Source organism: Nylanderia fulva, unplaced genomic scaffold (assembly GCF_048542155.1).
Source record: "Nylanderia fulva isolate GAGA-0341 unplaced genomic scaffold, ASM4854215v1 Scaffold23, whole genome shotgun sequence".
Classification (NCBI taxonomy): Eukaryota; Metazoa; Arthropoda; class Insecta; order Hymenoptera; family Formicidae; genus Nylanderia; species Nylanderia fulva.
Window position 1 is genome coordinate 3,053,921 of NW_028190293.1, and position 14,467 is coordinate 3,068,387.

Consider the following 14,467-nt stretch of genomic DNA (forward strand, 5'->3'; position numbering starts at 1 on the left):
TATATTATTTACTATTTACGTGTCGAAAACTCCCGCGCATAGTAATACATGAAATCTGCCGATTTTGACGTGACGTCACGACGTCACGTGCTTCAGCCAGCGCCGCCACTGGTTAGTGCGAGTCCAGCGGCAGCGGAGTACAGTGCGTGTCGCGAATGCTCCGTGTCTCTTGTCTGGATTTCGTGCGCGAGTAACGCGAATAAACGGGAGTGCAAGTCCGGGAATGTCGTGTTTTGACGCGATGGACCGAATAATCTTCTCGGAGAGCGTCCGGGCGTCGACGGGGACTCGGGAACCTCAAAACATCGCGGGGCGAGGGAAGGAGGAGAGGGACGTTTTTCGTTTGAGATACTGTTCCGCCGTGATTTTCGCGTGTATTTCGGTGCTACTCGCTTGCCCGAAAGCCTCGCGAGGATTCTCTATCGTATCGAAGGGTATCCCGGCGTCGACGGGGCCCCGGGAGTCTCAGAGCATCGCGAATTCGCGGACTTATGAAGCTGGGAGAGGGGAAAGGGAGGAGGGACTACCTCCTCCGTCGATTCAAATTTTGAGGCAGGGTGGGCAACTGCTGCTTGAGATATTATGGTACCGAGACTTTCCGCGTAGCAGTCCGTGGCGCGCAAATATTACCCTGCCATGACCTTCGCTCAGGTCGCGATGTCACGTAATGACGCAGCGCGCTGGGAGATGTTGCGTATTAATCTAAAGGCGTTCCGATACGTTTAATGTGATTAATATTCTGATCGCGATAAAATAATTAATTATTATATGGAATTCTCGGACGCTCGCTTTCCCGAAATTGGAAACGTACTTTGAACGGATATTTTATTCGCGAATGTTATCGAGCGTGATCGAAAGTATGTCGAATGCATTCGCGAGTGGTTATTTTTTTCATATCGTTTGTTGATTTCGAAGTGCATCTCACTGTGTATAGTGAAGTGATAAATAATTATTGCAAACATAAAATAATAGAAAAAGCAATACAGTGATCAGTGTATGTGCCAAATCATATGGGATATAGCAGAGCAGCAGAGGAACATTAAAGCGGATATTATTGAAGCAGAGAGGTTAGATCTACTCAACGCAATGTGAGTTTATTTTTTATGTTACATTGTTCGGAAAATAATAAAAATTATATTGCGTTTACATATTTTTAATTTAGAAATATAAAAAGATTTTTTGACATATTAAAAATAAAATTATAAAATTATATATATATATATATATATTACTATAATGCTGAAATTGAAATTATTTTATTAATAATATACATAATATTAATTTACAAATTTAATGCTTATTATATGATAAATAATAAAAAGTTAGAAATTTTAGCAACTGAAAAATTAATTTTGTTCATTATTTTCCGAACAATCTAGTTCACGTATCACTTTTAATTAAGTTTTGCCTCTGTCTAAAATTTGATGAATTTGTCTCTTTTTTCGTCTCTGTCGAATTTGTACGATACATTTATATACAACTATTTATTTAAAGAGCAAATAGAAATAAGTGTTTTAAATTTGACTCATTTACTTAACAGTGTATTTATGCTATCGGTGCACTTGATGTGGCTTTAAAATGTTCTGTGTCTCTTTCTATAATTATATATTATACTTTTTATTGAGCTCCTAAAATAATTTATGGATGCAGATTACACGTAATATTTGAAATATAATAAAAATAATATTTGAAATCTAAGATGTACAGCATTGTTGCTATAATTTATTTAAATTAGAATATTTAAATTAGAAAATACTATTTGTTATTTTATAGTCCAAATTAAATTTTCAAAATTATTTGTTAATTTGACACAAATATAAGAAGAATATACGTTATAAAATAGAAAAATTATTTATTTTATTTATATAAAAATATGAAATAAGAAAAATAAAGAAAATTTTCAGAAAAAATTTTATATTTCAAATATATTGTTGTAATACTTTGAAAAAAATAAAGGAGAAAGAGAGAGGCATCTATACAGTTTTAACGGTCCATAGAAATTTTTGTGTTTATTTAACATAATGTGTTAAATAAAGACACAAATATTGTGTTAATATTTTAACAAAAAATAAATGCAAAACTTCAAATAATTTAAAATAAATTTTTGTAAAATTTGTAAAATCAATATAGTTCTAATATATAAAAATTAACTAAAAATATGATAATTTTAGATTTCCTTATATTATAAAATAAAAAATCAACAATTTTTTCTGTAAATTTTAACCGATAAATCTTGTCACTAATAGAGCAGAACATATTTATTGTGTAAAATTAAAAATTGCATATTGTGTTATTTTTACATCTTGTCTCATTTGTTTTAATAATTTGACATTTAAGTTCAATTAACACAACAGCAATATTTTAAATTAACACATATGTGTTAAATATGTAACACAAAAATTTTATCAAGGACCGTTTTTAATAAAAAAATACTAATTTTTCTATTGTGTTTAGTATTATTACCTGAACGTTTTTTAATATATTTGCGCAAGTGCTAAAATAATTTTTCGTCAAATACAATAAATTATTTCGCGCTGTAGTGTTGGCGCCCCTGAGATATACATAAGTAGTACTCTAAAGCGTCGTATTATCTGCACTCGACAATAATTTTCATTCGTTTGATGAAAAAAGGATCAAGATTTTCTAAAAGCGTCACTCTAGCCTCGTTTTCTTATCTCTGTTTATATTTCAGTTTTTTTGGTAGACGTCTCGTAAGACGTCCCCTTTCCTCTTTTCACCCCTCGGAACCTAGTCTAAATTTTCCGTAATCGTCTCACTCAATCATTTCACATAAACATGAGTATGAAGACAAATTATTCGCTCTCCATGTCCCCTTCGCGTCTATTTAGTCGTCGAAAATAAATTCCGTGTACGTACGAGTTTCGGGAGTGTCGATTCGAACGAACGATTATTTAGGTGCGTCTATTAACCAGTAAATGTGATTAAAATATTTTTTAATATTCGTAAACGATATAATTTTTTAGTGTCTTTATACTCGACAAAAATGAATTTACATGCAAATGAATATTTGAAATAATTCTAGAGCCTTCTTAGAGATTCGATATTTTGATTATGTTATCTTAAATTAATGTTTTTTTAATATGTTTATAAGTGCCGAAATAATTTTGCTTCAAATACAATAATAATTTCATATTGTCATGATGGCGCATCTGCGAGATGTAATTAATACTTTAAATAGTGTCGCGTTTTATATTTAATATTTCATATGTAAATGTATCGTATTCTCATACTTTCTGTACTTGACAAATTTTCATTCGTTTTGTCGTGAAAAAGAATCGAGATTTTATAAAACCGATTATCTAGATAGGTCTATTAAAATCTGTAAACGTGATTAGCATCTTTCGATATTCGTAAACGATATAATATTTTTCATATCTCTGTACTCGTTGAAAATTAATTTGACATGCAATCGAGTATATATATAGGTACATATTCGAGAGATAGCTTATAGACTCGATACATTGATTATATTATCGTAAATTAATGTTTTTTAATATATTTATAAATGCCAAAATAATTTCCCGCCAAACACGATAATAATTTCGTATATTCTTATCATGGTGGCGCACCTGAGAGATAATTAGTACTTTAAATGGCGTCGCGTTTTATATTTATTGTATTCTCATATTCCACACTCATTGATAATTCTCCTTCGTTTTACTATGAAAAAAAAGAATGAAGATTTTGTGAAAGATTCAAGCCTCGCTTTCTTATCTCTGTTTATATTTCAGTTTTTTTGTGAACGTCTCGTGAGACGTGCACGTGCGAGTCGTTCGACGACGCGTCTCCCCTTCTTCTCCTTTCTCGAAACCTAGTCTAAATTTTCCGTAATCGTCTCAGTCCCTTCACATAAACGCGCGTATGAAGACGAATTATATTTGCGCTCCGTGTTTCTCCAATTTTTTTTCGTCGGAAGTATATTCCGTGTGTGCACGAGTATCGAGAGTGTCGCATTTACAGGCGGTTATCTAAGTGCGTCTATTAATCTATGAACGTGATATTAAAGCATCTTTCGAGATTCGTAAACGATATAATCTTTTTCATATTTTTATATCCGTGGAAATTAATTTCATGTGCAATCGAGTATATATTTAAAATACTTTGCATTGAGAAAAAAAGTTGTTAACTAAATTGTTCAACTAATTACTATTTTGTTATATTATAATTGAACATGTACACAGAGAGAATTTTATCTTAGAATTTGCTCTGAAAATCATGGTAATAGTGGGACAACATATGTAGTATTGAAAGAATTTCATAAGTTAATTGATTAATATTTACCACACACAAGTTGAATTTGTGTTAATAAATTTAATAGATATTACTTGTCCCAAACGGTCCACAGAAATTTTTGTGTTAATTTAACATATATTAAATGGAGACACCAATGTTGTGTTAATATTTGAACACAAAATAAATGCAAAATTTCAAATAATTTAAAATAAATTTTGTGTAAAATTAACAGTTCTAATATAAAAATTAACTAAAATATGTTAATTTTAGATTTTATCATCCCCTTATATTATAAAATAAAAAATCAACATTATTTTCTGTAAATTTTACCAGATAAATCTTGTCATTAATAAAACAGAACATATTTAGTGTGTAAAATAAAAAATAGACGCATATTGTGTTATTTTTACATCTTTTTTCAATTGTTTTATTAATTTAACATTTAAGTTGAATTAACTCAACAGCAATATATTAAATTAATACTTGAGGAGCGTTTTTCATCAAACATTATTTTTCCTCAATCAAGAGAGAAGGGACGCCCAATAATTTTATTAGTCAAAGTGATGTCATTTGACGTCATTTACATCATTTTGACTATTTACATACTTCCATCCCCCATTTCTCGGTAATGTAAGACCGGACCACAATAGGTGATTTAAGCTCTAAACTTTAAGAAATTGATTAATCACAGTTGACTATTCTTCTCATATTTGATTGTAATTGGTCAATTTCTTAGGACTTAAATTACCTATTGAGGACCTGATCCAAAGGTTATTAAAAGAAAGGTTATTTGAAATGCTTATCTTTTGCTCCCCCAATATTTTTCCCAAGTTGGCGCCACTGCACGTGAATGTGTTAAATATTAAGCACAACAATTTTAACGGGGACCGTTTTTAACAAGAAAACAAATTTTCCTTCCGTGCAATAAAAAATATTAATATGTACATAGTAAGTTCAATTAACAAAATAATAATTAGTTGACCGATTTAGTCAAGTTTATAACTTTTTTCTCAGTGTGGGAGACAGCTTACAGTTTCAATACATTATCATATACTAATAGATTAACGAACGTTTTCTAATTTACATTTATAATTATATTTCTGCCAAATACAATAATAATTTCGTGCTGTCATGATGGCGCACCTTAGAGGTAATTAGTATATTCTAAATAGCGTCGTGTTTCAATATTTCTAAAATTTATCGTATAAATTTGTCGTACTTTCTACACTCGATAATTCTTATTCTGGCGATCGATGAAAAAAAGATCGAGATTTTTTAAAACCGTCACTCGAGTCTCGCTTTCTTATCTTTGTTTACATTTCATTTTTTTGTGAACGTCTCATGATAAAGCATTTATCGATATTTATAGACATAATTTCTTCGTTTGTTTTGCACCTTTTCCTATAATCTAATTTTTCCGTAATTGTTAAATTTATATTATATTAGTGTGCGAGGTTTTGAATTATTTTTTCTGTTTCTCGTGGCTTTGTATTCGTCACGAGTGTATTTTATGCGGGAACGAATATCGAAAGTGCCGATTCTAATCACGGGAAATTGTTTCATTGTCAGTACATTTACGGGTTCACGATAACACATCTTTTGATGTTCCTAACCGGTGTTGATATAATCTGTCATGTCATATATATGGCAGATTTCGGAACGCGAGTGAATTACTGTATTAGTAAATTAGTGAGAAATGTGTTAGCGTGCATTATATGATAGACTATCTCTTCGTAAAGGAAGCAATCGGAAGTAGAAGAAATCTTTCGGTAATCAGATGCGCAGACAGGAACGAGATCAACGCATCGGTTAGTGAGGGAATTGATTATTATAAGTAAATTTATAATTGTCATACAGACGCACAATTTATTTCTGATTTATGAAAACAATGATATTAAAAAATCGAATTATCTTTCGATTAATGATCTATAATCTGATGCATAATTATTTATAATTATATCCGACTATTAATTTTCATTTCTGTTATTCATTATATTGATGAGTATTAATAACTGCAATTATAATCGTTGGTTGTAATTACAGTTATTAACTTTACTACTTTATTAGCGTTTTAACTAGATTATTAATCTGATTACATTTATAATTAATTTGACTCTGATCATTCTACATATATCCTTAACGTACATCTTCAACGCGTCGTTATCTTCTACAGACGATAAAAATTAGCGAACGTTAGATTGTAACATTAACATGCATTTCGTTTCGAAAAAGATGCGAGAAAGAAACGGTGAAATTAATGCGCTTTTAAAGCTTAAATTACATCGACGCGCGAACAAAAGGCATTAAGTGTATTTGCATGGCGGATACGCATGCATAAATACATTTGCATATTTACGATATATTTACATTCGCGCGCGCACGCGTGACAGATTCAGTTATCGCGCCCGGTATCCGCAAGCCGCGATAATGTCGCTATCGATGTCGCGTATGTGGATATAGAGCGGAATTTAAAAAAAGGGCTGGAATATATATATATATATACATATATAAGGATCATAATATCATCGCGCGCGCTGTGTACGCGATTTATCTGCGACGACGCGACATAACCGTAGGTGCTTTTCAAGAGAGACGAACGTTAATGATTGCGTAACAGCCGGCGTTTCTCGCTGCTCTTACGCAACGAGCAAAAATTATGCAATGTTTCAGCGAAAAGTCTGCGTTCGCGAAGACGCACTTAACGCGCGCACGTCGCGTACGTGCGATTATTGTAAGAGGAATAACACACGTAGTTGTGCCTCGTTCGAATCACTTTAATGCTCGCTTGTTTGCATCTACAAAGAAGCAGCGCACATTTAAACTTGTTAGTCCTGAGCTACTAATAAGAGATTTTTCCCTCTTTTTTCCACGTGTCTTCAATATGGAATAATGAATTTCAAATATTTCTATATAATCAATAATGTACTTAATTTAAAGTATCATAATTGGAAATTATTTTTAAACTTATATGTATTTGTTCTCTTAATGCCGTAAGGTTTTTATAATGCGTCAAATATTTTACATAATTTATATTTTTAAACTTGGTTCTATTAAAATACACTTTTTTGCTCTCACTGTAAAAGCAAATTTCTTAACTTGATTAAACCTTTCAACTAAATCACTATTTTGTTAATTGAATATATGTATTATTAGTATTGAAGTCAAATATACGTTTTGTTAGATTTAATATGTTACATTTAATTTAAATATTTCAATATATTCAATTAACAAAGTAATATTTAGTTGAAATGTTTAGTCAAGTTAACACATTTCTTTTTACAGTGCCCTAATGCAGTTGTATTTTTTTTATGATTATCGAGTAATTTAATGAGACAGTAAAATAATTGACAAGAAACTTTGAATAATAATAAATTAATAAAGTTTTAATAAAAATAATTTTTGAACAATGTTATGAAAAATGATTAATTTCTCGAGTTGTTAAATACATATAAATAAAAAATGCATACATCTAGCTACATACATATAGTTATTCTAAATATTTTTTGTAGTTTATTTTTATATGATTCTGTCCCTATATATTTTAGATAATTTTATCGTTCTCTTCACAGCAAAATAAAGCTCGCTAAATTAAATATTTTAAAGTAAAACTATAAGCAAGTCAAAATATTATTTATAAACTATGTTGTATCATAGCATTCATTCATTCTGTTAATCTGTTTCTAGTCTTAGTCTTAAGTAGTCATTATCAAGTTACATGTTAAAATGTTCAATCTTTTTTTGTTCTTCGACGGTTTGTTCCTATATAACGTTGTGTTGTCGGACGGCTTTTTTTATTCTTTTTTCTTTCTGTTTCGCGTGCGGCCAAAGATAATAATTAGCTTCCAACTAAAATAAAGTCCGCGCGTTTCTTCGGAAAGTCTTCGGACCGTCGTCGAAGCCTCGAGCATTACGACATTACCGTGGTGTGTGCAGGCTTATTCCGCTAATCTTGCGTAGGCACGCATGTTGCTCGTGCTTGTCGGAAACGCGACATCGTCGACGTCGCTCGTCACGGAACAAGAAGGCCTTACGTGGTTGCATGCGCGCTCGCGCACACATGCACACCCATACATTCGAGTTCGAAAGTACATATATGTACACACATACACGCACACATGTTGCACGATGCACGAGGCGTAAGCCGCGACGATATCGTACCTCGAATTAAAGCCGTTAAAGTGCGCCGTGATATTTTGCGATCGGCACAATTTCGTCGTTGCGACGAATATCGTCGTATGCTAAATTTCGATCATTTTCGCGAAAAACACGACGAGCGTCTTCGGATCTCTTTCGCGTCTCCCGCTGTTTAACCGCGTTTTTTTATCGCTCATATAATACGTGTATGCACACTTGACGTATTATTATAGCCCTGGATGGCTATCGATTACATTCATATATGACAATAATGTGCCTTGCATGCGTTTTATTATAAGATAATGACAAGTTCTCTTTTTCTACCTATATTTTCTTGACACGTTTTTTTTTTAAACGATATTTTGTCAAAAGCGCGAGCGAGCGGTAACGAGTAGGATGACGATTTGAATAAAATTTTAAATTATTCAAGTGTGATGTGAAAAAATGTGGGATTTCGATATTTTTTTTCGCGAGAGATTTTATTCTGCATTATTGTAGAAAAAGCAAGCTCCGATAAAAATATCAGATATTGTTGATCGACTTTTTAGTCAGTCGTATATAGTAATATCTTTGTCGAGCGTGAGGAAATTTTGAGGACGATTTTTAGAGCGGAAATCGATCGCGCACGCTCGTCCGGTTTTACATGCGAAAAGGTAGTAGCACGGAGTTTGTTGGTTGCGTTTCGCGCGTTTACACATACTGCGAAACAATGGCAAGACAGCGCGGAATAGCTGACTGGGCCATTGTTACAGCTGTAACTGCGATTAGCATTTAATCCCATTTTCGGTAGACATACGGGAGGAGGCGGGAGAGAGAGACGCGAATTCCGCAATTGTGCCCCGGAGTTTTCCGCGGGAGCATCGTGAGAGAAGCAGCTGCAGAAGCAGAAGGAATGCGCATTCGCGGAATATAACGTCCGCCGTGGTATTTTGAGTCTTGCCTGCAGGCACTTTCGGAGGTTTAATCGTACAATTTTCGAATATCTCGGTGGACGCTACTACTAGCCCTTGGCTATCATCGGTTAGATCTATATTATATTGTTGTGCACGTCGCCTTATTCGAAGCCAAACGCAGTTAAATTATGAAAAAGAAGGGTCCAATACATATTATAATTTATCTTACAATTAGAGAGCATTATCTTACCTGAAAAAGCACCTTTTTTGCAGCTTGCAAGTCGTTGTTATCGAAAACCTATTAATACATAAAAAGTAATATATATCATTTTAAATTTAAAATACAAATTTTAATATCTTTGACCAAGTACGTGTAGATTATTTTTAACAATTCTGTGAAAAAAACTGATTTTTGCACTAAACACAAAATAATTTTGTGCAACCGGCGCGCGAAAAGTCGCCCTTTCCGCACATGATGGGATTTTAGAAAGAGCTCCCTTCCACGCACCGGTCATAAAAAATATCGTAGCCAACATGTGCGGGTCATAAATCGGCCGATCGTGCGGATTGTCACACTCGGCTTCGCCTCGCGCGCCAAACTTCCGCACTCTCGGCCGATTTACGATCCCCCACACTTGTTAGCTAATATACTATCGTTTACGGCTTTTTCCAATATTTTTGGCTGATCGCTGATATAGATATTATTATAAAATAGGATAAAAAGATGGTGCTCTGAAAATTTCGGATGATTTTCTTAGTACGTGTACACAAAACTTTCTTGTAAAAAAGTTATATACATAATAATGTAGGAGAAAAATGTTTTATTTGAAAAGAAAAAAAATTAGAGATTCTTAAACTTAAAATATTCGAATTCATTTTACACATATATGAATAGCTTTAGTTCGTACAAAAAAATATTAGGATATTCAGACACATAATTGAGACTGTTGTGGATACGAGGCTTTCTGAGTCTGGCGGCATTAATGACGAGGCCACTTCGGGCAGAGATAGAATCTCCGCTACCTCTCGGTTTCCCGCCCACCTTTAGCAATGTGCGTGACTGCGAATCGGTTCACGCACGCACGTATGCTTGCACGCACGCACGCACGAAATCGCGGAACTCGAAGTTAACGTCAGAAATCCCTCACATACACACGCCGGAGGTCTACTCTTATAATATAAAGCGGCGGTAGGATCGTGATCGTTTGATCCTTCCTCGCGGTTTCGCGCGATTTATTTAGAATCCGCGATGAAAATAAAATACACGCGCGCGTGATTTGTCATAACTGAAGCGGCGGCGTATAACGTAAAAACTCGCGCATATGTGTGTGTGTGTGTGTGTGTGTACATATACATATACACGCGCAGCGTGGCGTGAGGTATTAATTATGTCATGATTCCTATATTCCTCTTGCCCGCGGCCCGCAATTAGAACGTTGCGCAAGCTTTGCGCTCACGCTGGTTGCGCAACGCGAAACGCAGCAAAGTGCTATCTCGGTGCCGGATTCTCGCGCGCGAGAGACGAAAGGATGACTTGGGCGGCATCGAAATTTCGTGGACCATCGCATCGTATTGGCGGAAGATATTAGAGCCGAGATGGTGAAGACCTAGTCTAGCTAAGCGGTCAATTAAGTTTGATCCGATTTGCGTTTCTCGCACGGCGATCGATCGATCGAAACTCGCTAGCTCGCTCAGTCGACGAAGTCATTAGCGTTGGATTTAATCTGGCGTTCAATTTTCTGACGACAATGTAAAAATGCTATAGAGACAGATAGATAGATGACTTTAATTATCTCACGAATAGGCGTACATATAATGTAGTAGCATTATCAGAAATATCATAATGATATCTAGAATTAGTAGTAAATACTCACTAATACTTTTTCATTTTTTTATGATATATTTTTGATATTATTTACAAAAACCAATAATACACATCTTTTTACTATATTTTATCAACTTTGAAGAAACTTAAACTTTTAAAAATGTCAAAGATGTTATACATAAAAATAATACAATGTTTGACATTTTATAAAAAATTTTTTTGCTTACATAATAATGTCTAATTTCGCGATGTAATAATATAATTATTTTTTACGATTCTCCATTTTTATCCTTTCATCAATCATCATAGTATTTTATGTCTTATCATAATTTTATTTTTTCGCGAGATTTTTTTTGCATGACATTTAATCTTTCGAGATCGGGAGAAATACAACAAGTTCTAGGGGAATGCCGAGTACATTCATAGGAGCCGCGATATAGCACGGCTGAGCAACAGTAGTCATTAAAACAGACGACCGTGAAGTAATCACGCGATGTCATCGAACTCTGCGATTATTCTGAGATAAACCAACGGATTTCATGCGTCTCGAGAAGGGTACAAATTGATGCAACTTACCTTATCGGCCACGGTTTTATGTTTAAGGAACTAATGACTTTCTCGCAGAAAGCAGAACGGCTCGCTCTCTCTTTTCTGTGAAACATCTTGAATCTCGAAAATTTGTGTGTGTGTGTGAAGCTGGGCATCTCATTTCGTGAAACTCAAATAATTAAAAGTTTTGGCTTTTTTAATACTTCTAAAATTTTTGATAGTTTGAACAAATAGTTTTGGTCATTGAATAAAGCAATGAAAATGCCTTTTGTTAGTACAAACTGAAACGCGAATTTCACCTTGTCCATTTTCTTTATAGCAGTAATTACAAGATTAAAAAGATTTATAGTTTTATATAACTTCTAAAAAACTTTCCGCCTGATCTGTTTTTGCGCGCGACTATCATGGATATATCTATCTTTAATTCTTATAATACATATTTATACCATGTACATTTGTTATAATGCAAAAAATAATAAGATTGCTCTAATATGCGTATGTATTTTATTTGTTACAGGTAGCATAAGCTGCGCGCGAGATTCTCGAGTCGCGAACGGTCGTTGCTTCGCGCGATTATAGTTTTTTTCTCATTGTGTAATGTATGCGAAATACGTGCGCGATTTACACGTCGCGTCGGAAGTGCCGCGTAAAGTTTCGGGCGATCGTAATTATTCGTATTTTCGCGAGTGTCGTGAGTGCTACGAAGGACCAAGAGAGGAGGAGGAGGCCTTGGGAGGCTCGGGTGACAGCGGGACAACTATGAGGTATGCAAAATAAAAATAAAAAAAAAATATATATACACACACACATATGTATAGGTATATACATAATTTGAATATTTTGTTTTCAGATCGATGTACTACAACTGCTGTGCACCACAATTCCGCTATTGCACGTATCGGTGAGTGAGAAATTGTTCATTTCACATCATTTTTACAGGGATAATAGGAGAGTGAAGCTGACGTCTCAATATTTATTTCTTACATACAAAGATAGCGATAATAATTTACAACCACAGATATATATTTGTCAGGTATCCGTCATTTTCCATATTATTATATTATTGATCGTCGGGGAGATCAAAATATTTGAATATATAATATGCTTTATTAAAAATTTATTCCGAGACGAAAGATCGCGAAATAATGCGCGCACGCAAATCCGTATAATAAATAACAGATATAATAATAAGAACAATTTATTTTTAAATAACGTCGAGAAAGGCGGCATTATAACGATAGCGCGCGCGGGAAAAGCGTTCGCTCACGAGGACTTGATTTACGTGGGATCGGAGTCATGCGGGTACCAAAGCCCGCCGCGGTTGCCGAGGAACCCGCACACCATCGTCGTGTAAACACGTACCGCGAGCTTAGGTGTAATGCACACGTCGTCCAGAAATACACGCACCGGCTACGTGCTCTTCTCTTAGGACGGGTCCGCTCGAGAGAATCGCGAGAGAGATTTTACGACGCGGGCGCTCTTCTTACGCGCAAACTTACTTTCAGCTGGCGCGTTCTATAAAACCTTATCATTCGCGCATATCCCATGCACACGCACATAGTGTTTTTACATCGCTAATTGCGACGTTACTTAACGACGCGCTTAAATTAAGAGCGAAATTCATTTCATTCCTCGCGTTCATCTCTCATTCCTCTGCTGTGTATTAGGAATTCTTAAGGCACTTTTAGTCATCATTGATATCTCGCAGTATACGGATATTGCGAGAATCGATTAAAAATATTCTTGCAAAGTATTAACAAATTTTGAAATGAATTAAAGCTATAATAATAATTTAAAAAATTGAATATATATATAAAATAGAAAAATAGAAGCAAAAATAGAAAAATATGCTGTTTATTTGAAACATACTAAGGAATTGACTTTTTTATTCATATATCGATATTTTTATTCTCTATCGTGTATATAGCCAAGCTAAGTACCAATGTCAATACGATATACTGAGTATCAATACTTGAATAGTTGGTAAGCAAGTTCGCCGTGTGTTTCTTTCCCTCGTGACTATATGTGAACATACATATACACTCGGGCGTATATACGTTCGATCAATTGAGGCCAGATACATCGAGATAGAGGAATTGTAGAGATTTTATAATATCGAGAGCAAGACGATCGTCACCTTGTGTTCGTTTTCAAAGCTACTTTCAAATCCTCGCAACGTAGATAATACCGCGACATTAATTATATACAACAAAGTTGGAGAGTTTCACTCTACACGGAGAGAATTTTCTCTTAGAATTTACCCCGAAAATCATATGGTAATTGCAGGGCAATTTGATATTGGAAGAATTTTATAAGAATTTCTCTGTTTTTTTTTTACCGCAATAAAAAATATTAATATGTACATAGTAAAATTAATTGAACATATTTATTGTGGCAGATATGAATATTTTTGTTGTGGTAAATATTAATCAGAGAAACTCTTATATAACATTCTCCCAATACCATATTGTCCCAAAATTACAATATGATTTTCAGGGTAAATTCTGAGAGAAAATTCTCTTTGCGCACGTATACAATGCAAATAATCTTCCCCAAGAACACGTAATGGTTTAATTTGTATTATAGATATACGAATCTCATTCGTTTAACGTACGCGGATGCGAACTCGAAGATTATTTCACGCGACTCGCAAATTATGGCACGTAATCTAAAATCGCGCTCGTCGCGATACGCACATATACTCGACGCAGATTGCGTCCAATCGGTCGCGGATCTAGATTTGTCTCGACAGATTTTTCCGTGCGTAACTCTCTGCAATTCCGAGTCGCGCAATTCCGAGCGCGGTGCCACG

The 14,467-nt window shown here is 34.3% G+C and overlaps 1 long non-coding RNA gene across 2 annotated transcripts in view; it reads left to right on the forward strand.

Moving 5' to 3' along the window:
* The first annotated feature begins 315 nt into the window (after positions 1-315).
* The window catches only part of LOC146723136 (uncharacterized), a 71,693-nt gene continuing 57,541 nt past the window's right edge, over positions 316-14,467 (forward strand). The window contains exons 1-4 of one of the 2 annotated variants that reach the window (XR_014924742.1): positions 4,660-5,404; positions 5,824-6,062; positions 12,173-12,419; positions 12,506-12,556. This is a non-coding gene — a long non-coding RNA (uncharacterized LOC146723136). Of the gene's footprint in view, positions 1,089-4,659; positions 5,405-5,823; positions 6,063-12,172; positions 12,420-12,505; positions 12,557-14,467 lie in introns of those variants that run through there. The other variant, XR_014924743.1, reaches the window with a different exon arrangement.